Genomic DNA, 25911 nt, shown 5'->3' with positions numbered 1-25911 from the left:
TGATACTACCAATGTTAATCCAGCACCACGGGGAGACATTCTGGTGTCCCTCCTTATGTTGAATTTTGTCATGTGCTTTTGCATCTTGTTTATTTCCAGGAGTTTTATAGTTTTGGCTTTTAGGTTAAAATTAAGAGGTACAAACTTTCAATTGCGAAATAAATGACTCACAGGTATGAAATATACAGTGTGGGGAATATAATCAATAATTATATAATATATTTGTGTGGTGACAGATGACAACTACACTTAGCATGGTGATCATTTTGAAATGTATAGAAATATTGAATCACTGTGTTGGGTACCAGGAACCAACATAGGGTTGTAGGTCAGTTATACTTCAAAAACAAGCAAACTCATAGAAAAAGAGATGAGATTTGTTGTTATTGGAGGTGGGGGCGGGGGGAAATTGGATGAAGATAGTCAAAAGGTACAAACACTCATTTATAAGATAAATAAGTACTAGGGATGTTATGTACATGATAAATACAATTAACACTCCTCCGTGTTATATGTGAAAGTTGTTAAGAGAGTAAATCCTCAGAGTTCCCATCACACGGGAAAAATATATTTTTCTATTTCTTTAATGTTGTTATCTGTGTGCGATGGTGGATGTTCACTAAACTTATGTGGTCATCATTTCATGATGTATGTAAGTCAAATCATTATGTTGTACTCCTTAAACTTTCACAGTGCTGTATGTCAATTATATCTCAATAAGACTGGAAGGAAAAAATAGATGTGTGTACTGAACTAAAACTTTTGAAGTTTACTGTCTCATGAAAATTTGCTGCTATGAAACTGGCTTGGAAAAATAACATTAAAAATAAAATTCAGAGCATGGAACTTTTTCTGTTTTGAAGTCAGAAGACTGTTCTTCAAAATAAATGCATCAAAAAATTTAAAAAAGCTCTATGATCCATCTCAAATTATTTTTTGTTCACGATGTCAGATTAGGGGTTAAAGTTTATCTTTTTTTCTACATGGATATCCAGTTGCTCCAGCACTATTTGTTGAAAAGGATTTCCATTCCTTATTGAATTGCTTTGGTGCCTCTTTTGAAAGTTGGTTGACCATGTAAGTGTGAGTCTGTTCCTGGACTCTCTGTTCTGATATATTTGTCTGTCCTTAGGCCAGGACCATACTTTGATGATTACTGTGGCTTTATAATAAGTCTTGAAGTGTAAGTCTTTCAACTTATTCTTTTTGAAAATTGTTTTGGCTGTTTTGGATCCTTTGCATTTTCCTATACGTTTTAGAATCAAATGACCAATTTCTACAAAAACTTCTGGTAGGAATATGAATGGAATTCTTATTTGGGCAGAATCAACATCTTTATAGTAGTGAATTTTCCAAATTACAAACAAGGTGTATGTCTCCGTGCTGTTAGATATTTAATTTACCTCAGCAGTGTTTTGTAGGTTTCAGTACATGAGACATGCATGTCTTTCTTTAAGATTATTCATAATTAATCTTCTCTTTGACATTAAGATAAATTTTTAAAATTTCATTTTCATTTTGTTGCTATTATGTAGAAATACATTTGGATTTTGTGAAATGACCTTGCATCCTGCAGCCTTACTAAATTGACTTAGATTAATCTGGCTAGACTAATTTAGATTTCCTAGAAATGTCTATGTTAGTAATTATGTACTCTGTGAAAAGAAACAATTTTATACCTTCCTTTCCAATTTTTAGACCTTATGTTTCTTTTCCTTGCCATATTACACAGGCTAGGACCTTCTGTCCAGTTGTTGAATACAAGTGGTAAGAGTGCGCATTCTTGTCTTGCTGCCAATCAAGTGGGGAAGGCCTCAGGATTTCACTATTAAGTGTGCTATTTGCTGTAGATTTATATGATTGAGGAAATTTCTCTGTTTCTAGTGTGCTGAGGGTTTTTATTTTTTAAACTCAGAATGAATGTTGATTTTTGGCAAGTGCTTTTTTTGCATCTGTTATTATGTTACATGACACTGACTTTGAGATGTTAATCCAACTTTATATTCCTGGGATAAACCCCACTTGGTCATGATATATTACTCTTTTTTAAGTTGCCAATTTTTCCATTAGTTCGCCAAGGATGTTTTCATCTGGGTTCATGAACTATGTTCATGATTTGTAGTTTTTTGTAATGTTTTTTGATTTTGTTTATAGGTTTATGCAGAGCATCTAAAATGAGCTGGGAATTGTTCTCTTCCTTATTGTTTGATAGAATTCACCAGTGAAACCATCTGAGCTTTGAGTTTTCTTTTCTCAGAAGGGTATACTAACCAGTTCAATTTGTTTAATAGATATATGGCTATTCAGGTTTTTTAAATTTCAGCTTGTGTCAGTTGTGGAAAGTTGTGTTTCTCTTTTTCCATTCTCTTTACTTTAGACCTGTGTCTTTATATTCAAAGTGTATCTCTTGTAGGGTATGGTTGGGTCTTGGTTTTTGTGGTTTTTGTTTTTCTTTCTCCCCATTCTGACAATCTCTACTTTTTAATTGGAATATTTAGTCCCTTTATATGTAATATATTGAATACTTACTGATACACAGTTGATTCTCATTATTCATGAATTATATATCTGCAAATTTGCCTACTCACTAAAACTTAATTCTGATCCTAATGTCACTGCTCACAGTGCTCTTAAGGTCATGCACAGACATGCACAGAACAGTGAGATTTTTGAGTCATCTAGTATGCAGGCTCCCAACTGAGGTTGAAAAGTCAAACTCTGCCTTCTCATTTCATTTCTTATACTGTAAACATGTGTCGTGTTCTTTTTGTAATCTATTCAGTGCCATGTTTTTCACATTTTTGTGCTTTTTTGTGGATTATATCACTGTTTAAAACTACCCCTAAGCATAGTGCTGAGGTGCTGTCTAGTATTCGTAAGTAAAGAAGGCTGTAATGTGCCTTACAGAGAAAATAGACACGTTATTAGATAAGCCTCCTTCAGGCAGGAGTTAAAGTGCTGTTGGTCATGAGTTCAATGTTAATGGATGGACAAAATATATTTGCTAAATAAGGTGTCCTTAAACAGAAACAAACATAAAACAACGTTATGTGTTGATGGTTGACTAAAGTGTTGTGACCAGAGGCTCCCAGGAACCTAACCTTGCATTTCCCCTAGGAGCAATGGTTCAGTATTCACTAATTCCATGTTCGTGGCAACTTTATAGAACATAACTGTGCACATTGAGAACTGGCTGTATTTGGGTTTAGATCTTTCTTTTTTTCTTTATCTGTTACTCTTTTATTCCCTTACTTTATTGACTTTTTTCGTGTTCCATTTAATAACTTTTTTTTAGTGGTTGCATTTGCAATTGCAGCATGCATCCTTAACTTATTTCCAGTCTTTCCTACTCTTAGAGTTAATATTTTACCGATTCTTTTAAAAAAGAAGCACCTTGCAACAATATAATTCCATTCCTGTCACATTCATTGTGCTATTGTTTTCATATATTTTACATAACCCTACATTGTACCCTAATGTTACACTTCCTGCATTAAACAGCCGGCACCTTCTAAAGAAATTGAGGAGAAAATGAAAGATAGTTCTTCTTTTACCTGCATATTTTCCATCTCTGGTACCCTTCATTTCTTTTTGTAGATTCTAGTTTTTATCAGGTATCATTTGCTGGGAATGAATTTCCTTAGTTTTTGTTTATCTGGACATCTTTATTTTGCTTAATTTTTGGAGGATTTTTTGCTGTATATGTAATTCTTTCAGCATTATAGATGTCATTTCATTGCTTTTTGTTTTTTTTCTGACAGAAAGTGGTCATATTGTTACTGTTATTGTTGTCATTGTTATTATTTCTTTCTAGGTGCTTTCAAGATTTTTCTCTTCATTTTTGGTTTTCAGCAGTTTATGATGCTCAGGTGCAGTTCTGTTTATATTGATCCTACTTACAGTTCCCTGAGTTTCTTGGATTTATATGTCAGTGTTTTTCATCAGATGTGGGAGGTTTTTGGCTATTGTACCTTCAAATACTTTTTCTGCTCGAATTTCACTCTCTTCCCCATCTATGTCTCCAATTATATATATGTTACAGTGCTTGGTATTATCTCACAGGCTTGTGAGAGTGTGTTCATTCTTCTACAATCTTTTTTTTCCCTCTATTTTTCAGCTTGGATAATTTATATTGGTCTGTTTTCCAGTTCTCTAACTCTTTCCTCATTTCCAATCTACTGTTAAGATCATCCATTAAGTTTTCATTCTTTTCAGTTCTAGGATTTCTGTTTAGTTCTGTTTCATAATTTTCATTTCTCAGTTGAGATTTCCATTCATTAAGACCATGTTTTCTCAACTTCATCTCACAGTGGGTAACAGATGAAATAGGCCTATTTATTATTATTATTATTATTATTAGAGCTATTCCTGTTTTCTTTTGATTAATACTTAATATTTTTAATCCTTTCATTTTCAACTTTTTGTGTTATTATTCATTGCATATGTCTTAAGCAGTATATAACTGGAGCTGTTTATATTTTATAAAATAATCTTATAATCTGTCTTTTAATTGTCAATTTTAATTAATTTATGTATATTATGATTATTGATGTATTTGCAGTGATGCCTGTTCATTTTCTTTGTATTTTCTGTTTGTACTTTTCTTTGCCCCTTTTTTTCTCTTTTCTTGTTTGTTCTCCTTTAAATAAAAATAAGGTTTTTGCAGTTATTTTTTTCTTATGATGCTTTCCCTCTGTATTAATTTGGGAGTTTTTTCATGGTTTATTCTTGAGATACTACTATAGACTTTAATTTTTATTTTTAATTTTAGTGAGTTTTTTTTTATACAGCAGGTTCTTATTAGTTATCTATTTTATACATAATAGTGTGTAGATGTCAATCCCAATCTCCCAATTCATCCCCCCCCCCCCCACCCCCCGCTTTCCCCCCTTGGTGTCCATACATTTGTTCTCTACATCTGTGTCTCTGTTTCTGCCTTGCAAACCAGTTCATCTGTACCATTTTTCTAGATTCCATATATATGCGTTAATATACGGCATTTGTTTTTCTCTTTCTGACTTTCTTCACTCTGTGACAGTCTCTAGGTCCATCCACGTCTCTACAAATGATCCAATTTTGTTCCTTTTTATGGCTGAGTAATATTCCATTGTATATATGTATCACATCTTCTATATCCATTCGTCTGTCAATGGGCATTTAGGTTGCTTCCATGATCTGGCTGTTGTAAATAGTGCTGCAGTGAATATTGGGGTGCATGTGTCTTTTTGAATTATGGATTTCTCTGGGTATATGCCCAGTAGTAGGACTGCTGGGTCATATACCATAGAGTTTTAAGTTAACAAAACAGAAAGTTATCAATATCTTAATTGCCCTCCAAGCAATACAAATACTTAAAAATATTTTAACTCTAGTGACCACTCCTCCCTCACTTAAACGTTTTGTTTTTTCAGATTTCAATTTTTTTCTTGTTTAAACCCACAAATTGCAAACTAATATTATTTTTAGCATGAGAATTGTTTGTTTATATTTATTTACTTCCATGTTTACCAATACTTGCATATCATTCCTTCTGTCATCTCAGATCTCCTTTTTGAGTTTTTTTTTTTTTTACTTTTCTGTGACATAGTTTTTCAGAGTGTCTTTATTGAAAGAATGCTGGCAATAAACTCTCTCTGCTACTTTTTATTCTTTATTTCATCTTCATTCTTGAAGTATAGTTTTGCTGGACATACAATACTAGATGACAGCTACATTTTCTCTGTATTTTGAAGATAGTATTCTACTGTCTTCTGGCTTTTGTTGTTACTGGTGAGAATTCTGTAGTCAAATCTAATTGTAATCTGTTCTTTTTCTCTCTGGCTGTTTTGAAATCTTTTCTTTGGCTTTATTTTGCAGTTTACTACAATGCATCTAGGTGTTCAGTTCTTTTTGTTTATACTAGTTGGTATACGTTGTGTTTCTTGACTCTTGACCCAAATTTTTTGTCCATTTTTGAAAATTCTCAGCTTTTATCTCTTCAAATATTGTTTCTCTTATTGGTTATTTCTGCTGATTGTCATTCTTAGAGATATATTTCTTCGTGTATATGGTAAATTTTTATCGTGAGCTTTTTTTTTTTTTTTTTTTTTTTTTCAGATTTAATCTGTGAGAGTCCAGAGGACCTCAATTGAAGATGGTTTCCTCATGAGGCCATTTGAATATGAATTCTGCCAGGAGGTAGGGTGCACTTTTGTCCTGGATGACATTATCCACTTTTCAGAGTACCAGTACTTAAGTACTCATTACAGGCACATTTTATTCACCTGGCCTTGTAAGGGGAAAGGGGTTCTAGTAATTTCTTGATTGGCTTATCTGTTATCCTCCTGATTCTAACTTTACCTTCACTCCTCAGTCCTTCTGGACCTATCCAATGTTGTCAATTCCTCAGCCTTTTGCAGGAGTTCTACAGTGTCATTGTCACCCATGCCACTCTCAGTTTTGTGACAAACAGCTGGCTTCCTGTGCTTCTAAATCCTTGAACTTTCATTGTTCTACAGAGTCGTTTGAGAAGTGTCTTTAACTCTATTTACAACTCCCTTGTTTTATGCAGTGTAGTGTGAATGACAGATACCATGTTCTCCAAACCACATAGTGTTCTCATGCTCTATGGCTTTCTTTGGATTAAACTCAGACTGTTGCTTTAGAATGAATCGTGCCTTACCCCCTGTCCCCCTACCTTCTGGAGAGTTCCCAGACTTTTTTTGTAAACTGGCCTTTAGCAGGACTGACCCTGCCTGTAACCCCAGTCATGTGCAAAATCTCTCTTATCTTTCTTTCCTGAAGTGGTCCCAGTGCAGGGTCAGCTGGGAGTCATGCTTAGGAAGAATAATGTTGTATGTAAGTGATTTTCAAAAGTAGTGATTTACTCAGGGTTCATCTTTCTAAAATAAAACCACCAAAGTTAATTGAAACTATAGTAACAGGCAGAAAAGTATCAGTGATACTTTCTCTTATTTGTTAAACACTTATACTATGGTTATTGTTACTAGATTTATAGTTAAGTCATTATTATTATTATTATTATTTTGTAGGCCTGAATTGGCATATTTAACTAAAAATCTGTGGAATGAGGCTTGGCACAGTGCTTTCCTAACTACCTGATCTAAGGCATCTGTTAGATTGGCACTGTGTACTTACCAGCGGTCTTGCCATCATTATTATGGGGCAGCCAGAGGAGTGGTAAGCCTCTAATGAATGCAGGCACAAAAGGACTACTGCTTCCATAGTTGGTGCTGCCTCATTTGACTTCCTTTAGCTGTGGGCCTGCCTCTTCTGGCCTGTCACTCCCATTCAGAGAGATTGTGAAGGCACATTCCAGCCCTGTCCTCTGAACAGAGGGTCATATGGATCATCCTCTGCACAGAGGTTCATATGACTTCATAGTCATACTTCTGACCTCTCTCATTTCCTTTAAGGATTTTTTTTTAATCTGCTGTTATTGTGCTGGTGATCCATAAAGTTTATTGTGAAAATAATTATACTTTAAAAGCTGTTGTGGTAGCTAGAGACACATATAGGATAAAATAGGCAATGGGTAGGAAGTGTTAAGAGTAAGCATCTTTTATTTGCTATTGACTTATTTTTTTCTTCCAGTTTTATTGAGATATGATTGACATACAGCACTGTATAAGTTTAAGGTGTACAGCAAAATGATTGACCTACATACATCGGGAAATGATTACTAAAGTAAGTTTGGTGAATTTACTGCATTTTTTGTTTAATGGGTATAGAGTTTCAGTTTTGCAAATTGAAAACGCTCTGGAGATCTTTTCCCAACAACGTGAATATATTTAACACTACTGAACTGTACATCTAAAAATGGCTAATTTGATAAATTTTGTTACGTGTTTTTTACTACAATAAAAAAAGAATGAGCATCTTTTGTGGGATATAGATTTAAAAGGTTAAGGGCAGGGTTTTGGATTTTTTTTACCTTATTTATTTGTACTTGGTTCTATTTTCTCATCCTTTACCACAACTTGAATTAACAGATTAGAGTTATTGGAGGGTTTACTAGAGCAGAGGAGATGTACAGCAAACTGAAATTTATTCATTTAACATTTATTGAACAGCTACTATGTAGCAGGCTCTGTGCTTTTAGTTTATAATTCAGAGAAGTAAGGGGCATGTGTCCCAGAGGAGAGACAGGTGAAAGAGTACATTGCCACGTATGCTGAAAGAACTGTAGAATGGAAAAGTTATGCATACCATAAACATTTTGTCAGTAACTTAAAGCATATAGATATACAGTCATTCATCAAATTTTCAAAACCTAATTATGGAAAATTTCAGTTATATACAAAAGTAGAGGAATAATACGATGAGCTACTGTTTGTCCATCCCCCAGCTGGCATCCACTCATAGCCTCTTTTGTTTCCTTGTATTACTTCTCCCACTGCATATTTCAAGCAAATTCTAGTTATCATATAATTTTATCTAAATATTTCAGTACTTTCACTGAAAGATAAGGGCTGTTTTCTTAGAATTGACCATAGAACTGCTATCACTCCAAATTTACTTCATACTGGTTTTTTTCAGTTGATTTGTTTGAATCAGGATCTGATCATAGTCCACCCATACATTACATTCAGTTGATGTGTTTTCTTAAAATTATCTTTTAATCTATAGCTTCCCCTTCTTATTTATTTTCTTTGTTCTTGAAATGTGTCTGCTGAATAAATCTTGTCATTTATCTTGTAGAACCGCCCATACTGTGAACTTTGCTGAATACATCCCAGTGGTGTTATTTAACATGTTCATCCTCCTACCCCACCGTTAGTTTTAGAGGTTTAAGTTCTTTTTTTCTTTTTTGCAAGAATGTTTCATAGACAGTGGTTTCCAACAGCACATAATGTCTGATTGTTGTTTTTTCTTTGTGATATTAGTGGCCACTTACAATTTGCATTATTTAATTGGGGTTTGCATGATGTTGCTGTTCTAGTTTCATCATTCCCTCTTCATTTATTAGCTTTTAGTTTACTTCCATAGAGAAGTTTATCTTTATCAACTATTTGGTTACCTGGAGGTACAGTTCATACAGGGAAAACAGGTTAAATGACTGATTCTTTTCCTTTGTTTATAACTCTTGGAAGGACCTTAATATCTCCAAAGATGGCCAAATGATGTTTTTCTTTATTTTTAAAAATATCGTTAAGAACACATGAATTTTACACATTTGATTATTTTTTAATAATCAAATTGTTATTTATTTATTTATTTTTGGCTGCATTGGGTCTTCGTTGTTGAGTATTAGTTGCTCCGCGCGGGCTTTCTCTAATTGCGGTGAGCGGGGGCTACTCTTCATTGCGGTGCGCAGGTTATTTTTTTTCATTGTGTGGCTTCTCTTGTTGCAGAGCTTGGGCTCTAGGCGTGCAGGCTTCATAAGTTGTGGCACGTGGGCTCCGTAGTTGTGGCTCACGGGCTCTAGAGCACAGGCTCAGTAGTTGTGGCACATAGGCTTAGTTGCTCCACGGCATGTGGGATCTTCCTGGACCAGGGCTCAAATCCATGTCCCCTGCATTGGCAGGCAGATTCTCAACCACTGCACCACCAGGGAAGTCCCTCAAGTTGTTTTTTTATGGATGATCAAGTTGTCCCTTCTTTGGCCCATGAGAGTACCTTCAGGTTGGCTCCTGAGTCCTTTTGATATGAATGCCTTTGGTAGCTTCTTGCTTCCTGGTGTGACAAGATGTCCATGCTCAGCTTGTATATCTCCAGCTGTAGCTCTGGAATAAGCCCTTTCTTCAATGAACTGTGGTTCCTTTTAATGGGAAATTGTATTTAGAGACCACAGTTTGGATACCACAGGTCAGTTGTTGCTTCTAGGCTTTCAGAGAAGATACTTCATGAGTTTCATACTGATTTTTCAAACTTAAATTTAGAAATAGAGGATTCTACTGAACTTATTTGATTTCATATTTGCTGAAAATCTTGGTCCATAATAATATTGATACTTATTGATAATAAGTAATGGTACTTATTTATCAGTATTATACTAACAATATGATTACTGAAAACCATTTAAGAATTCAAAAACATTTTCTCCCATCCTTTTTATTCTTAGGATAGTTTCTTCTAGGGATGTACTATGAAATTGTGTTTTAAATTATTTGAAATAATTCCTTTTTGCTTGGTTGCACCAGCAATTCAATAAATATTTAGCTTTGTTTCATTTGCTTTTGAATTTCAGGGATTAAAACTTTTTTGATTTTGTTGTTGTTGTTAATAATTATGGAAAACACGTAGATGGTCCCAGAACCAAGTCTGCAGAACAAGGCAGAATCAAAATGTCTAGATTCGATCCTTGCCCCCTCCGTTCTATGCCTCTCTCTCCCACACTCCATTTAAAATATATAAGCAAGTGTGTGTGCAAGAATGCACACGTGTACACATTTGTTTCTGCCTCCCAACACCATCTTAGATGAATGGCAGCACACTGTATATGATTTTCTTTCCTTGCTTTTTACTCTTTCTGCTGTTTCCTGGAGATCACTCACCACAAGTATATAGAGACATTCTTTATGCCTTTTTGCAGCTATATCATATTCCACTGTGTGAATGTGCTGCAGTTTATTCAACCTGTCCCATATTAATAGACATTTTGGTTGTCTTTATTCTCTTGCTGTTACAGATAGTACTGTATTTAATACCTGGTACGTCTGTATTTTTTTAAAATTTTACCACCCCATAGGGGGATTTCAATTTTAATATTATATTAATTTGCACACAGGTGGTAGAATGTAAAAGTCTTAGGTTTACTGTTTGTTCTGTGATCCTGAAACCTATTCTTGTTAGTTTTCTCCCTCTAGATAGCACTTTCCAGTGACAAAAACTATAGTTAGAAAAACATGTTTCAGTCGGTCATCAAAATAGTAACCCAAGACCTAATTTAAAAGTGACATAAGTGTAAATCAGGAAACAGTTATTTGTTTTTAAAGTTAACTATCGCTTCTCAGAGATTTTTATGTCATTTTAAATCCCTTCTCTTTGAGAAGACACATAACATATCTGAACCAAAGAAATGGACAGGCATCTATTTTCATAGGGATAAGAACGCCAGCATGACCTGCAGACACTGAAATAGCTCATCTAATGTTTTTTGAGCACCTATAAATACCAGGCCCCTACAGGGAAACAGGAGATTTTAGAAGAGGACTGATGCTATCCATTCCCTTCCTAAAATATGTTAGCTAATGCTCAGAACATACAGAATGGTCACATTTAGTAAGCTACTCTAAGCAGTATGTACATGTCTGCTCCCACCAGCTGAGTTATGAGCATATAAAAAATCTGTTTATACCTGCAAAAGTAACCAGATTAGGCCCAAGATGGAGTCGCTTATGCTACACCCCATATCAGGAAACCAAACTTTACTAAATTTCTGCACTTGACTCTCCTAGAAAAGGAAGGCCTAAGTCAACCAATCAGTATTGCCTGCTCAACACAAGTTACTCTACCTGGCTCCAAGGCTTCCCTTTGCTCCACATAAAGAAAGTAACCTACTTTAACCAATCAGCAAATGCCCAGTATAGCTTCCTTGTTCCTGCTCACTTTGGTTTATAAAAATCTCTCTCTTAGTTCACTGGAGCTCCTTTCTGCTAGACGGGGTGCTGCCCAATTTGTGAATTATTGATTTACTGATTGATTTACTGATTGATTATTAATTATAATAATATAATAGTAATTATTATTATTATTGATTTACTGATCTATTGATCAGTAAATTGTCTATGGAAAATTTTCTTTTAACATACCCAAGCCTGTTTATGTCGGCTGTACTTTTTATTGCAATTGTATAATTTAATTTAACACTATGTAAACTAATCACAAATGAGCAAAAATGTGGCTGCAAAAATAAAAAGTTACTATTTCGATAAAAAATAAGTTGAATACTTTGGAAATTATCCATAAAGGCATATTATTTTCCTTAAAAATTTTTGACAAATTGGTTATAAGTAAAACAATTACAAAAGCCCAGGAAAAAACACCATAAAAGACTATAATTCTGTGCTAGGATTGCTTCAAAAGTTTCTGAAGTCTCAATCTACTTTAAAGAAATTGAAACTGGAAAATACAGAAGTTACTGTATGGATATAGCTAATACAAGAACAATGATCTAGAACTCCAGTCAGTGGACCCATACTCAAAGAAAAGACTTCAAACCTTGGTCAAAAGACTGGTCTCCTGAATTCCCCACTACTAGCAGAATAATCCATCAGCAGCAGTAATTTTGCATCTGAATGCTTCCTGAATGCAAGTTATTCTACTTAAATTTGAAATCCCCCATAGGGTGGCAAAATTTAAAAAAATAAACCTACATACCAGGTATTAGATACAGTACTATCTGTAATAACAAGAGACTAAAGACAACCAAAATGTCTATTAATATGGGACTGGTTGAATAAACTACAGCATATTCACACAGTGGAATAGGATGTAGCTGCAAAAAGGCATAAAGAATATCTCTATATACTTGGGGTGAATGGTCTCCAGGAAGCAATAGGAAGAGTAAAAAGCAAGGAAAGAGGGCTTCCCTGGTGGCGCAGTGGTTGAGAGTCCACCTGCCGATGCAGGGGACGCGGGTTTGTGCCCCGGTCTGGGAAGATCCCACATGCCGCGGGGTGGCTGGGCCCATGAGCCACGGTCACTGAGCCTGCGCGTCCGGAGCCTGTGCTCCGCAACGGGAGAGGCCCCAACAGTGAGAGGCCCGTGTACCACACACACACAAAAAAAAAAAAGCAAGGAAAGAAAATCATATACAGTGTGCAGCCATTCATCTAAGATGGTGTTGGGAGGCAGAAACAAATGTGTACACGTATGCATTCGTGCACACACACTTGCTTATATATTTTAAATGGAGTGTGGGAGAGAGAGGCATAGAACGGAGGGGGCAAGGATCAAAGCTAGACTTTCTGATTCTGCCTTGTTCTGCAGACTTGGCTCTGGGACCATTTTCCTCTGGGGCCAATGTTGCTTTCTTTCTTTCAGCTACGGGTTGTTATGCATTACCATGCAAATCACAGTAATTGGGGCCAGAAGGTTAGGAAACTGGAAGGATTCAAGGTTTAGTCATAAAGAAACACCAGTTAGGGCTTTCCTGGTGGCGCAGTGGTTAAGAATCTGCTTGCCAATGCAGGGAACACAGATTCGATCCGTGGTCCTGGAAGATCCCACATGCTGCAGAGCAGCTAGCCTGTGAGCCACAACTACTGAGCCTGCATGCCACAACTACTGAAGCCTGTGCACCTAGAGCCTGTGCTCTGCAACAAGAGAAGCCACCGCAACGAGAAGCCCACGCACCGCAACAAAGAGTAGCCCCTGCTTGCCGCAACTAGAGAAGGGCCGCGTGCAGCAATGAAGACCCAGTGCAGCCAAAAATAAATAAATTAATAGATAAATTAATTAATTATTTAAAAAAAAACAAACACCAGTTAACATTTTAGAAGTATTTCACCCCTGCTCTATATAGAACATTGTAGAGAATACTAAAGAAATACATGATAATCCAGAACACTATAAGGAATGCTAAAAAAATATGTAATGGTCCAGAGAGAATTCAACCTTTTAAGTAGGCCAAGCTTTATACACTGTAGGGAATAATCTATAACTAGATAGTATTTTGTGTTAGGGTTCTCCAAAGAAACAGAAGCAATAGTATATACATAGACAGATGGATATAGAGAGATTTTTATTGATTGATTTTAAGAAGTTGGCTCATGCGATTGTAGAGGCTGCCAAGTCCAAAACCTGCAGGGTAGGCTGGCAGGCTGGGGACCCAGAGAAGAGTTGAGTCTGGAGTTTGAGACCACGGGTCTGCTGGCAGACACCCTCTTCTTCCAGGGGAAGTCAAGGGTTTTTTTTGTTGTTTGTTTGTTTTGTTAAGGCCTTCAGATGATTAGATGAGACCTACCCACATTATAGAGGGTAATCTCCTTTACACAAAGTCTGCTGATTTAATTGTTAATCATATCTAAAAATATACCTTCACAGAAACCTCTAGAATAATGTTTGACCAAATATCTGGGTACTGTGGCCTATTCAAGTTGACACATAAAATTAGCACATATACTGAAGGACCGTTTTGTGTATAATTAAATGTCGAACTGTAAAGAATATTGGGTACATGTTGTGGGTGGTAAGGTAGGGGTGGGGGAGCTTGTTTTGGTGTTTCTTTGCTCACAGAGGAGATAAGCTTTGAGATGTGCTCTGAAGGCCAGGGAGTTTTTGCCCTGGTGTGCAGAGTGTGAACAGCATCCCAAGAGGGGGTGGATCAGAATGAACAAGGGTAGAGTTGACCATGGCATGGGCATGGGTCTTCGGGAAGATTTGTCCTGGCTGGACAGAAACTTCTTGGACGATGAGGCAAGCCCCTCTCTGGTTTCTCTACTTTACTGCATTAAGTAGAGAAGATGCTTGCTCCAGCCTGGGATGACAGCTGGCTGGTGCAGGGCTGTCTGTACCACCAGCATTGTATGCTACGTTATATAGTGTGATGTGATGAGAATTCTTTTTGTAGGAAACATTTCAAATAAAATATAGCTGCCTTAGGTTTTTCGGTTATAAAATATGGTCAGAATTCTTTCTTCTGTCAATTTAATGAATTTGCTTCAAAAGATCTATATGTTTCATATGTTTGTGAAGAAACATGAGATCTTCAAATGATGTGAATTGCTGCCAGTAGTAATTCTAGTCTTTAAGCCTTGAAATATTTTTGGATCCATTATTTTGAACTAGAAATATAGCCCAGTAACTTTTCCCTCCACATTTCAAATTAAAGAACATAATTGGGACTTCCCTGGTGGCACAGTGGTTGAGAATCCGCCTGCCAGTGCAGGAGACACAAGTTCAAGCCCTGGTCTGGGAAGGTCCCACATGCCACGGAACGACTAAGCCCGTGTGCCACAACTACTGAGCCTGCGCTCTAGAGCCCACGAGCCAGAACTACCGAGCCTGTGTGCCACAGCTACTGAAGTCCATGTGCCCAGAACTTGTGCTCTGCAACAAGAGAAGCCACTGCAATGAGAAGCCCGCATACCACAACGAAGAGTAGCCCCTGCTCACTGCAACTAGAGAAAGCCTGCACGCAGCAATGATGACCCAACGCAGCCAAAAATAAATAAAAAGATAATAAATTTATTTTTAAAAAGAACATAATTTATTTTTAGATGTAATAGGTGTAAAAACACTTTATAATAAAAAATTCTACTAATAAAAATAATTATTATCAGAGAGAAAAATAACAAAAACAATTTGTGGTAAATTGGTACACAGTAGCCCCCAGTGAACCACCTCCCCATGCCTCTGCCCCTTTGCAGTGTGGGTCTGCTTGTTTCTCCCATCAAATGGTAGAGTCTGTTTCCACACCCTCGGTACTGGGCTTTGCCATGTGGCTTGAACTGGCTAGTAGGGCATCAACAGACATGATGCAGGCAGAAGCACCATGTGTAGTGGGCCAGCTCTCTTGGCATGCTGCTTCCATTATGTGAAGAAGGCTGTGAGGAAGGCCACATGGAAAGGGAGGCCCAGCCTTCTTCACTGAGCCCAATCCCCAGCTGACCTGGGCCCAATGCAGCAGCACGAGTAAGTCAGGTAAGAGCAGCAGAAGAGCTGCCCAGTCAACCCATGGAATTGTGAGAAATAGGAAATTGTTGCTGCTTAAGCAGCAAAGTTTGGGGTAGTTTGTTACCCAGCAGTGGCAAACAGAAACATCCTGTGACTAATGGCAGGAATTTATCCCTGTAATTCTAATTCTGGCTTCATTACTGAACCCTCAAGGATCCCACAGTCCAGTGAAGGAGGCAAAAATGTAAGCAGGTCACTCTATTATGGTGTGGTGAATGCCCAGGAGCAGGGGTCTGGGCTGCTGCAGCCTTGACTTTTCCTCCATCCCCCTTTCCTCATCTGTAAAGATCAGATTTTTCTCTGCAAGACAAGCATTAAAGGGCAAGTGGAGGAACTGGAGGAAGTAGACTAGTTCTGTACTTCATTGAAGGTATTTTCCATCTCTAAGGTCCGTCAGACTTGCACTCCCCTTTCTCGGAAGTGAAATGCTGAAAGAACCCCAACAAATCTCCTCTTTTCCTTTTGTTAACTGCTAGTGTTTTCAGTACTCTTGTATTTGTCCTGCAGAGTGCCCATGGGTATTCCTCCTTAACTTCCTTCAGGTTCAGAATCTTCTGGAAGATTTAGACATCATAGGCCCTTTTCCTTGTAATCATCCCTGGTTCACCTAATTCACACACATAGTGGAGTGGTTCTGCTGAGGTCTCCGTGAGTCACTGGAGAAGTCACAGATTACACACACTGTCTGGAGCTGAGTCCTGCCTGCCCCACGTTATCTTCTCACTCACTCGCCCTCAGCCTTGGCCTACCCCTCTCTTACTCTGCTCCTTGAGATTCTCAGTTGCACACAGCGGCCTTCAGTCTGCAACACTCTCCTCTCTCCCGGCCAAGCACTTGCATTTGGCTTAGGACTTGCAGCACCAGGCTCCCTCAGTTTTCCTTAGTGGCCCATTCTCCCACTGGGCAGCATTGTTGGACATACCTGGAGTCCACTCTGTCTCTCTTCCTGGCTCCAGCCTTTGAGGTTGCATGTTAGAAAATTACCTTGAATAATCTACTGGAGTAGTTTAAAGATACAGCTTTAGTTTTATATAGTTATAATAGTTTAAGGTTATGTTATTATATATGTAATGTAGAACATCTAATAGTTTAAGAATATGGACTATAATTTTAAAATGCAGTATTTTTCTGTGGCTTGCGATATAAATTTGCAAGTCAACTGGAAATGATAAAGTTAAATATTTGTTATAAATTGGAGTGAGCTATTTCAGTCACATCTTACTGCCTTGAAATATCTAAAATTATTATTTTTGTCAAATTTTTAGCATGTATACCCATTACTTTGGTCAAATGTCCCTCCATGTAGACAAAATTGCAGCAGAAAGCATGTTACTAAGTTAATACTTCAAATGTGGATTCTGTGTTATTGTTTGTATCCATGGTGACCATAATAACTCTTCTTTACCATAACAAAGCCAGCAAGCAACACACCAGGATTTATCTTTTTCTTTCCAACAGTTGTGCTACAGTGAGATGAAAAAGAAAAAACCTACATATTTTAGATTCACCTTGTAAGTCACCACAGGCTACTATATTTAGTGAAATATGGCTAAGAAACCTTGGGCAAGTTGCTTAACTTCTCTAAGCCATGTGTGAATTGGAGATAAGACAGTTCCTCTTACCCTCTGGTACTGCTGTGAGAATCAAATGAGATAATGCATGTAAAACACTTATGATTTTCAGGTGCTTTCATCTGTTGTGTTTTTCCTCCAGCATTACTATTCAAAGGTGGTATTTCTGTACTTCTCAGTTTGTTTCTCTTGCTTTATCATTTTAAACTGTTTATACTTTGCATTTCATTTTCTAGTTATTCTCAGCATTGCTTATTTGTTATTTTTTAATGTAACATTGATCTTACTCTTTATTACAGCTAGTTATACTCTGAAGTATCCTAGGGGATTTTAAAACTAACAAAATCTTTTTTCTGTTTCTGAGTAAATTTTTTTAGTCTTTGGGATATGTTTGTGTATTTTATGATTTTTTTCTTCACTTTTGGTAATTGTACACATATATTCTGCTAGTTACTGCTTTATTCTGTTGCATTTAAATTTTTAAATTCATTTTGATGTTTTTTAAATAAGCTCATTGTTCCTGAAGCTCATAGTGTTAACAGACCAAGTCAAAGCTTTGTCTCAGACTGTTTTTTAGTGGGTGGCATATGGAGACCTTGTGGTGTTACTCTACCATCTTCCCTAAAATTCTCAGAACTCTGAACTTTAATTTTGGTCTTAATTTCAGTAAAGAGTGGGTGTAGGGTAAGTTTGATACTTTAAGGTTTGTGCCTTGCTACCTATTGGTCTAGTGAGGGTAAGACAGTGGCCAGATGTGAGTTGCTTGTGAGAGAGCTTTCTTCCCTGGTTGAGTGAAGGGGGAAAAGGCTTTGAGGTGATACTGTTAGTGTGATAGCATGTTTTATGCCCTTCTTTGACTCTGTAGATATGTCCTTATTAACATGCTACCTGTTCTTCATTGGATTTTTGACTCAAAGATTGAAGTTACTTATCTGTAACTTAGGAAACATAAGTTTTCCTCTGTCTTAAAAGAGCTTTTATCAGCAATTCTTAACAACTTATAATTGTGGCCTTTTAGAATCATTCTTAAAAATACTTGGATCGCATTTTGAATTCCATTACAATTTTGGACTTAGTCTGATGTGGTCAATCTGCTGCAGATATTTAAAGATCAGTTGTTTCTTCCCAATGGAGATGAATTGTAAAGGGATGAAAAATGCTGAATTTTTGTTTGTGTTGTCTAAATTTCCACTATGCTACTTAATCAGCATTTGAGACAGTGAACAGTATTGGTTATAGTTTGAGTTACAAGTGAAATTCCCAGCTAGTTCTGGCTCCTGTCTGAGAAAGATTGGTTCAGTCAGTATTTACTGAATGGATTTTATGTGATTGCACTGGGCTAGAGAGTGCTGATACAGGGTGAGCAAAATGAGATAGGATCTCTGCCTTTAGGGAGCTTACAGCCCAGTAAGGGAGAACGTCATTAATTAAAGAATTCAATAAGTGTAAAATTCCAGTTGTGATAATTGTTAATGAAGTAGAGGTTTTTCATTGATGCTGTAAAGACCAATAAATGTGGGATTTCCTGAGGATGGTCAGATGTTAATTAGATCATGAGGGGCAGGAAGAGCATTGTAGGCAGGGAACAGCATACATGAAGGCCCTGTGGTAGAAGGAGCTGCAGAGTCTTAGGAGACTGAAAGAAGGCCACTGTTGCTAGACTGTAGTGGGAGAGGGTGGTACAAAATGGGGTTGGACAGATAAATAGGGGTCAAACCACATAGGGCCTCTTAGGCTGTGTAAAATGAGCATCTTGAGGAATAATTTAGATACAGTATAATTCACTCATTGTAAGTACACACTTAGTGAGGTTAGTAAATTTAGAGTTGTGCATCCATTTGATTGCCCCCAAATGTTCCCTCATGCATGTTTGCATTTGATGCCTGTTCCTGCCCTAACCTACTGATCTGCTTTCTGTCTCTATGTATTTGCCTTTTCAAGAAACATCATGAAAATAGAATCATACAGTTTGTAGTCTTCTGTGTCTGACTTCTTTCATTTTACATAATGTTTTCGAGGTTCATCCATGTTGTAACATTTATCATTGGTTTGTTCTTTTTAATTGCTAAGTAGTATTCCATTGTGTGGAGATGCCACATTTTGTCTATATATCTGTTGATGGACATTTGGAACGTTTCCAGTTTTGGGCTGTTATGAATAATGCTACTGTGAACATTCATATACAATATGTCCACAGAGGATGTATGTCTTTATGGCTCTTGAGTCAGTTCCCAGGAGTGGAATTGCTGGGTTGTATAAGTTTGTGCTTGACTTACTAAGATACTGCCAAACTGTTTTCCAAGGTTTCTATACCGCTTCACATTCTCAAGGGCAGTATATGAGGGCTCCAGTTTCTCTACATCCTATAGTTGATATTGACTGTCTTTTTGATTATAGCTCTTCTAGGGGGGATATAGTATTATCTCATTGTGGTTTTAATTTGCAGATCATTTCATGAGCTTACTAGCTATTCATTTATGTTCTTTGGTGAAATGGCTATTAAAAACTTTTGCCCATCTTTAAATTGGTTGTCTTCTTGAGTTGTAGGAGTTCTTTAGATATTATGGATACAAGTCTTTTATCAGAAAGATGATTGTCACATTATTTTTCCCCAGTCCATCTTTTCAGTTTTCTTAATGGTGCCTTTTAAAAGCACAGAAGTCTTAAATTTGATCAAGTCTGATTTATCAGTATTTTCTTTTTGAGTAAAATGCGCAAAGGTGGTCACTGAAGCCAAAGATATGGATTAGATAACTCAGGAAAAGGGAACACAGAATGAGAAGGGGAGAGGGTAAACTGGAGCTTTGAGGAATCCTAATATTTACTGTTGTGCGAATGAGTAAATATTTCAAGTCAAGTTACATGGGCCCAGAAAATGTCCTTTAGGCTTAACAGCCATGGAGAGTGCTGTTAACCTTACTATACTGAAGCCAGATTGCAATGAGATGAAACGTGTGTGGGAGGTAAAGAAATGTTGAAGGTGAGTGTAGAAGAGCTCGAGGGTATGGAAGAAGAGCTCTGTCTTGCTCTAGAAAAGCAGGATAGATGTGGTTATCCCAGGAGTTGAATGATGAATCAAATGAAGTTTTCTCTGTTTCTTTTTCCTCTCTTTCTCTTTAAAATTTTCGATGAGAGAGGGAATTTCCTCATTCAGCACCTAAATAGTGACCCAAGTATAATGCCACATTTGGAAAATACATGGTATAGGTATTGCTCCATTTAAGGTCACATGAGTCTCCTGCCTGTTTTCTCTTTATACTTTATCTCCATTTATTTCTTCTAAATATTTTCAAAATGATAAAAGTAATAAATGCACATAGCTTTTTGAAAAGTGAAATGGAGGCCCAAACTCTCTCATCTAAAATTCTTAGGTCAGGAATATTTTAGACATCAGAAATTTTCAGATTTTAGAAAGGTAGTCTATATATAGTATTTATTAGTGAGTACTCTTCTTGGGGTAATACCTGTAAAACACATTAATATTTCTTCATCGTAGCATAGTATTTATACTGAGTTGCATAAGTAGAGACTATAAATAGCTTCCTGTCAGTTCAGGTCAGGTTTTGGCCCCCAGACAGTTTATATAAAATTAGGTCTTAATGTTAAATATAAGTAAAGAAAACCTAGGGTTTTGTTTTGGTATTTTTCTGAATTCTAGAACTGTGGGTAGGAGATGGTAGTACCCGAAGTCCTGTAATGAAAGCCAGTAGTCCTTTGCTCCATTCCTTCACAGCCCTTGTCCTATTCCACAGAGGCAGCTATGTATATGCCATACTTGTATCTTCTGATTGTTCCCTCCATGTTTTCAGATAATATGCTTATACTATTTCTTGACTTACAAATATTAGACATTATCTCTTGACTTCCTTTTATACCCCATCCTCCAGATTTGGTTATGTCACAAAGTTGTTTACACGAAGTTGTTTATATTGTTAAAATGTTTACACCATTATCAGTATTGAAATACTGTTCATTTTAGAGCCAAATGATTACATTTTCTTTCTACTATAGTTTTGTTGTTGTTACTTTATGTTTTTACTTGTATGATCGTTATTATACTTATCCTTAATTCTTCTAAGTTGTCCATGATATTATCTGTCACTCCATCTTCCCTGTTGAGACTTCTTGTGTTCTGGAGACCTGCCCCTGGAAGTGTTCCATATGTCTGCTCCACTTTGTACCAGTAGTCTTTAGGCCTGCTGTGCAGGTACAATCCTGGAACTTACACTTTGTGCCTCTCCTAAGTTAAAATGACTGTTTTGTGTGTTCTGTGTTTTACTCTTCCTTGATTTAGTCCTGTATTTTGATAGAGTACAACTTCCAAGAATTTCCTTTAGAAGGGTGCATGGGAAATTTATTTTCTGGCTGTACGTCTAAGAGGATGTTGATTGACTTGTTTAAAAGGATTTTTTTTAACTTTAGAAAGTTATCTTTATCTCCCCTAGGTTTTTTTTCTTTTTGTATGTATGTGTATATGCATGTATGTATGTATTTCTTCGCTTTTTTCATTTGGAGCTCTTCTCGTAAGTTTGATCAGTAAATGAGAAAGGCCAAGAACAGTTTGTGGAATGGGGGAGCAGAGGTTGGATTGCATTGAACTGAGTTGTGGAAGCAAGTAAGTGAAGAGCATTGTAGATATAATTTAGAAAGTTTGGTTATAGAGGGAAAGAGAATAGGAGCATTGAAAGCATTTTTACTTTTTTTTTAACATCTTTACTGGAGTATAATTGCTTTACATTGTTGTGTTAGTTGCTGCTTTATAACAAAGTGAATCAGCTATATGTATACATGTATCCCCACATCTCCTCCCTCTTGTGTCTCGCACCCACCCTCCCTATCCCACCCCTCTAGGTAGTCACAAAGCACCCAGCTGTTTTCCCTGTGCTATGTGACTGCTTCCCACTAGCTATTTTACATTTGGTAATGTATATATGTCAGTGCTACTCTCTCACTTCATGCCAGCTTACCCATCCCCCTCCCCGTGTCCTCAAGTCCATTCCCTATGTCTGCATCTTTATTCCTGTCCTGCCCGTAGGTTCTTCAGAGCCATTTTTTGTTTCTAGATTCCATATATATGTGTTAGCATACGGTATTTGTTTTTTTCTTTCTGACTTACTTCACTCTGTATGACAGACTCTAGGTCCATCCACCTCACTACAAATAACTCAATTTCATTTCTTTTTATGGCTGAGTAATATTCCATTGTATACATGTGTCACCTCTTCTTTATCCATTCATCTGTCAGTGGACATTTAGGTTGCTTCCATGTCCTGGCTATTGTAAATAGAACTGCAGTGAACATTGTGGTACATGACTCTTTTTGAATTATGGTTTTCTCAGGGTATATGCCCAGTAGTGGGATTGCTGGGTCTTACGGTAGTTCTATTTTTATTTTTTTAAGGAACCTCCATACTGTTCTCCATAGTGGCTGTATCAATTTACATTCCCACCAACAGTGCAAGAGGATTCCCTTTCCTCCACACCCTCTCCAGCATTTATTGTTTGTAGATTTTTTGATGGTGGCCATTCTGACTGGTGTGCGGTGATACCTCATTGTCACTTTGATTTGCATTTCCCTAATGATTAGTGATGTTGAGCATCCTTTCATGTGTTTGTTGGCAATCTGTATCTTTTCTTTGGAGAAATGTCTGTTTAGGTCTTCTGCCCATTTTTGGATTGGGTTGTTCGTTTTTTTTGATATTGAGCTGCATGAGCTGCTTGTATTTTTTGGATATTAATCCTTTGTCAGTTGCCTCTTTTGCAAAATTTTTTTCCCATTCTGAGGGTTGTAATCAAAACAGTACGGTACTAGCACAAAAACAGAAATATAGATCAATGGAACAGGATAGAAGGCCCAGGGATAAACCCACACACATATGATCACCTTATCTTTGATAAAGGAGGCAAGAATATACAGTAAAGACAGCCTCTTCAATGAGTGGTGCTGGGAAAACTGGACAGCTACATGTAAAAGAATGAAATTAGAACACTCCCTAACACCATACACAAAAATAAACTCCAAGTGGATTAAAGACCTAAATGTAAGGCCAGACAGTATAAAACTCTTACAGGAAAACATAGGCAGGACACTCTATGACATAAATCACAGCAAGATCCTTTTTGACCTACCTCCTAGAGAAATGGAAATAAAAACAAAAATAAGCAAATGGGACCTAATGAAACTTAAAAACTTTTGCACAGCAAAGGATACCATAAACAAGACCAAAGACAACCCTCAGAATGGGAGAAAATATTTGCAAACGAAGCAACTGACAAAGGATTAATCTCCAAAATATACAAGCAGCTCATGCAGCTCAATATCAAAAAAAAACAAACAACCCAATCCAAAAATGGACAGAAGACCTAAATAGACATTTCTCCAAAGAAGAGATACAGATTGCCAACAAACACATGAAAGGAGGCTCAACATCACTAATCATTAGAGAAATGCAAATCAGAATTTACTTTTGTTTTTAAATATGGGAGAACCATAATGCACTTCGAAATTCTGTATCAGTGTGAACTTTTATAATTTTTTATAGCAAGTAGTGACATAGACTACTTATTCTATGCATTTTCTTGGAAAATTGATTCTGTTCCTTTGTTGATGTGAAGGATACTTTAGAAAGGATGGGATGAAAATATGGGGTAGGAGGGTGGCTGATAGAGTGAGGCCTCTGAATTGTCAGGTGAGGAGGATGGCAAAAAGCCCAGGTACACTCCCAGAGCTGAGGCCGCCTCTTCCTTTGAACTGCATAATACAATTTATTTAATTCATGAAAGGGTTGGGGGCAGTGGACAAGTTTATATGATTGGTGGTAGGAAATTGAGGGACTTTTACAATAAATATCATTTAAACAGCAAAAGTGCCTGATCTCATGGTCAGATCCACAGGGGCTTCCTTCACTCAGGAAATCTGTTGTTAAGAGGGAACAGTCTATTCTCCTCTGCTGGAAAGAAAGCTTTTTCACTATTTTGGAACAAGAGGTTTCTTTTATAACCATCATTAAAAGAAAAATCCATTTGCTAATAGCCCATGTTTATTCTTTTCTGAGTTTTGTGAAGGATGGTGGTTCTTGCTACAGATATGTTTTTGCCATAGCAACAGGGACAGACATACACTGGAAAAAAGCAGTGTAAACAACAGATAGTCTTCTTAACGCTGGGCAGATGCTCAGATTTATTGACCATGGGCAAGTACTAACCTCCCTTTGTCTGCCATGTTGTAACGCTATATTCCTAGCACTGCATGTTCTTAGCCTCCATTTCTATGGATGTGTAAAGGCCATCCCATTGCAGTTGCATTTTGTGGGAAGTATGCAAACTGGAAGTAGTGTGACATGGAAATAATTAATAAGGCTTACTATGCATAAAATATGAAATAATGAAGTCTCCAAAATTGGTCACTTTGGAATGAAAGTCAGATGTAATAAAACACCATGAAGAGAGGCAAACTATTCCCATGATACAGTATGCTGTTTTTTAAAGAAAAGCACTCTGCAAAAATATTAGAGGAATTCCTGAAAAAAATTTAAAAGGAACATAAAACAAACACTATAGTGGTTGAAAACATCAATGTCCTGAGAATGCATCCTCCTACTTTATTACTGTAGGAAAGTTAAGCTTGATTTATGTGAGGTCTTCAGAAATGTATTCCTCACAGAAAATGAGCCCTTTTATGGTTGTACATGTATTCATTGATAACATAGAATTCTGACTGTTACGAACCTATGTGGAATGACTTGAGCTTTAACTTTAACTCTTTAAAAATATATATTTAAACTATAAAAGTATTATATTGTTACTAAAAGTTTAGGAAATAGAGAAATGAAAAGTCATTTGTATTGCCACATCATTAAACTGCTGTTAACATTTTTTATGAATCTCTCTCCTAGCATCTAACTATGTATTAAATAATGACAGCAGTAATATGCTAAGTTTGCTTTCTAATTTAAATAGATGCCTCTAAGAGTTTTGCTCTGTGAGTATAATGTTAAGTTTTGGTTGAGATAGGTTTTTTTTTTTAATATGATAGTTAGGGATTTTCCTTTGCTTTTTCCTAAAAGGTTTTAAAATCCTGTATTGGTGTTAGGTTTTATCATTTGATTATAGCATCTAATGACATAAATGCTTGATTCTGTAGGTTTTTCTTGGAAACCAGATTCTATTCCTGTGTATTCAGGTGTCACGTATGCTGGTGACTCCCAGTGTGCACTGTGTACATATGTTGGGTTTCCCACAGGCATATCAAGCTCAGTGTGCCCATGGCCAACCCCTCCTGCATCTCGCAGTCCTCTCTGCATTCTGGTCTTGTGAATGCATAGCTAGAAACCAGGGGACGGTTTAGATCCCTCACCAGATTATGTCAGTCCTCCTTTTCAAATGGTCTCTCTTCTCCCTCCAAGTTCACTGTTCTAGGTCTGGCCTTAGTCATTCAGTGCTGTGTATTACAGCTGGTCTCCTCACTCATACTGCTTTTTTTCTTTTTGTGTCTGCTAGCTGCTGTTCATAGGCTTCTCATTTCCTATGTGAAATGTTCTTCTGATAAAAACAGGCTTAACTTAAAGTTGTTTATTTAGAGTGCCAGTCAGGATACTGCGATTCAACAGCTCACAATGGGGAGGAGGAGGGCGCTGCTGGAGCCTGGTACCCTGTGTGCAGGGATGCAGGGAGGCATGCAGACCCGGGGTGACCGTCTCTCAGGGGGGGCTGCCATTGA

The 25911-nt window shown here is 37.0% G+C and overlaps 1 protein-coding gene across 15 annotated transcripts in view; it reads left to right on the top strand.

Annotated features, from left to right (window-relative positions):
- Window positions 1-25911, top strand: part of MARCHF8 (membrane associated ring-CH-type finger 8) — a 109526-nt gene that overhangs the window by 18107 nt on the left and 65508 nt on the right. For 7 of the 15 annotated variants that reach the window (XM_067025145.1, XM_067025143.1, XM_067025146.1 and 4 more), the window contains 2 exons: window positions 6097-6177; window positions 7594-7686. The exons of 5 other annotated variants lie outside the window; for them this stretch is intronic. The gene's annotated coding sequence lies outside the window, so the exon portion shown is untranslated. The remainder of the gene's footprint in view (window positions 1-6096; window positions 6178-7593; window positions 7687-25911) is intronic. 3 more of the 15 variants (XM_067025152.1, XM_067025149.1, XM_067025153.1) reach the window with 2 other exon arrangements.

Source organism: Kogia breviceps, chromosome 2 (genome assembly GCF_026419965.1).
Source record: "Kogia breviceps isolate mKogBre1 chromosome 2, mKogBre1 haplotype 1, whole genome shotgun sequence".
Lineage (NCBI taxonomy): Eukaryota > Metazoa > Chordata > Mammalia > Artiodactyla > Physeteridae > Kogia > Kogia breviceps.
This window is presented reverse-complemented; position numbering and strand designations above follow the sequence as displayed.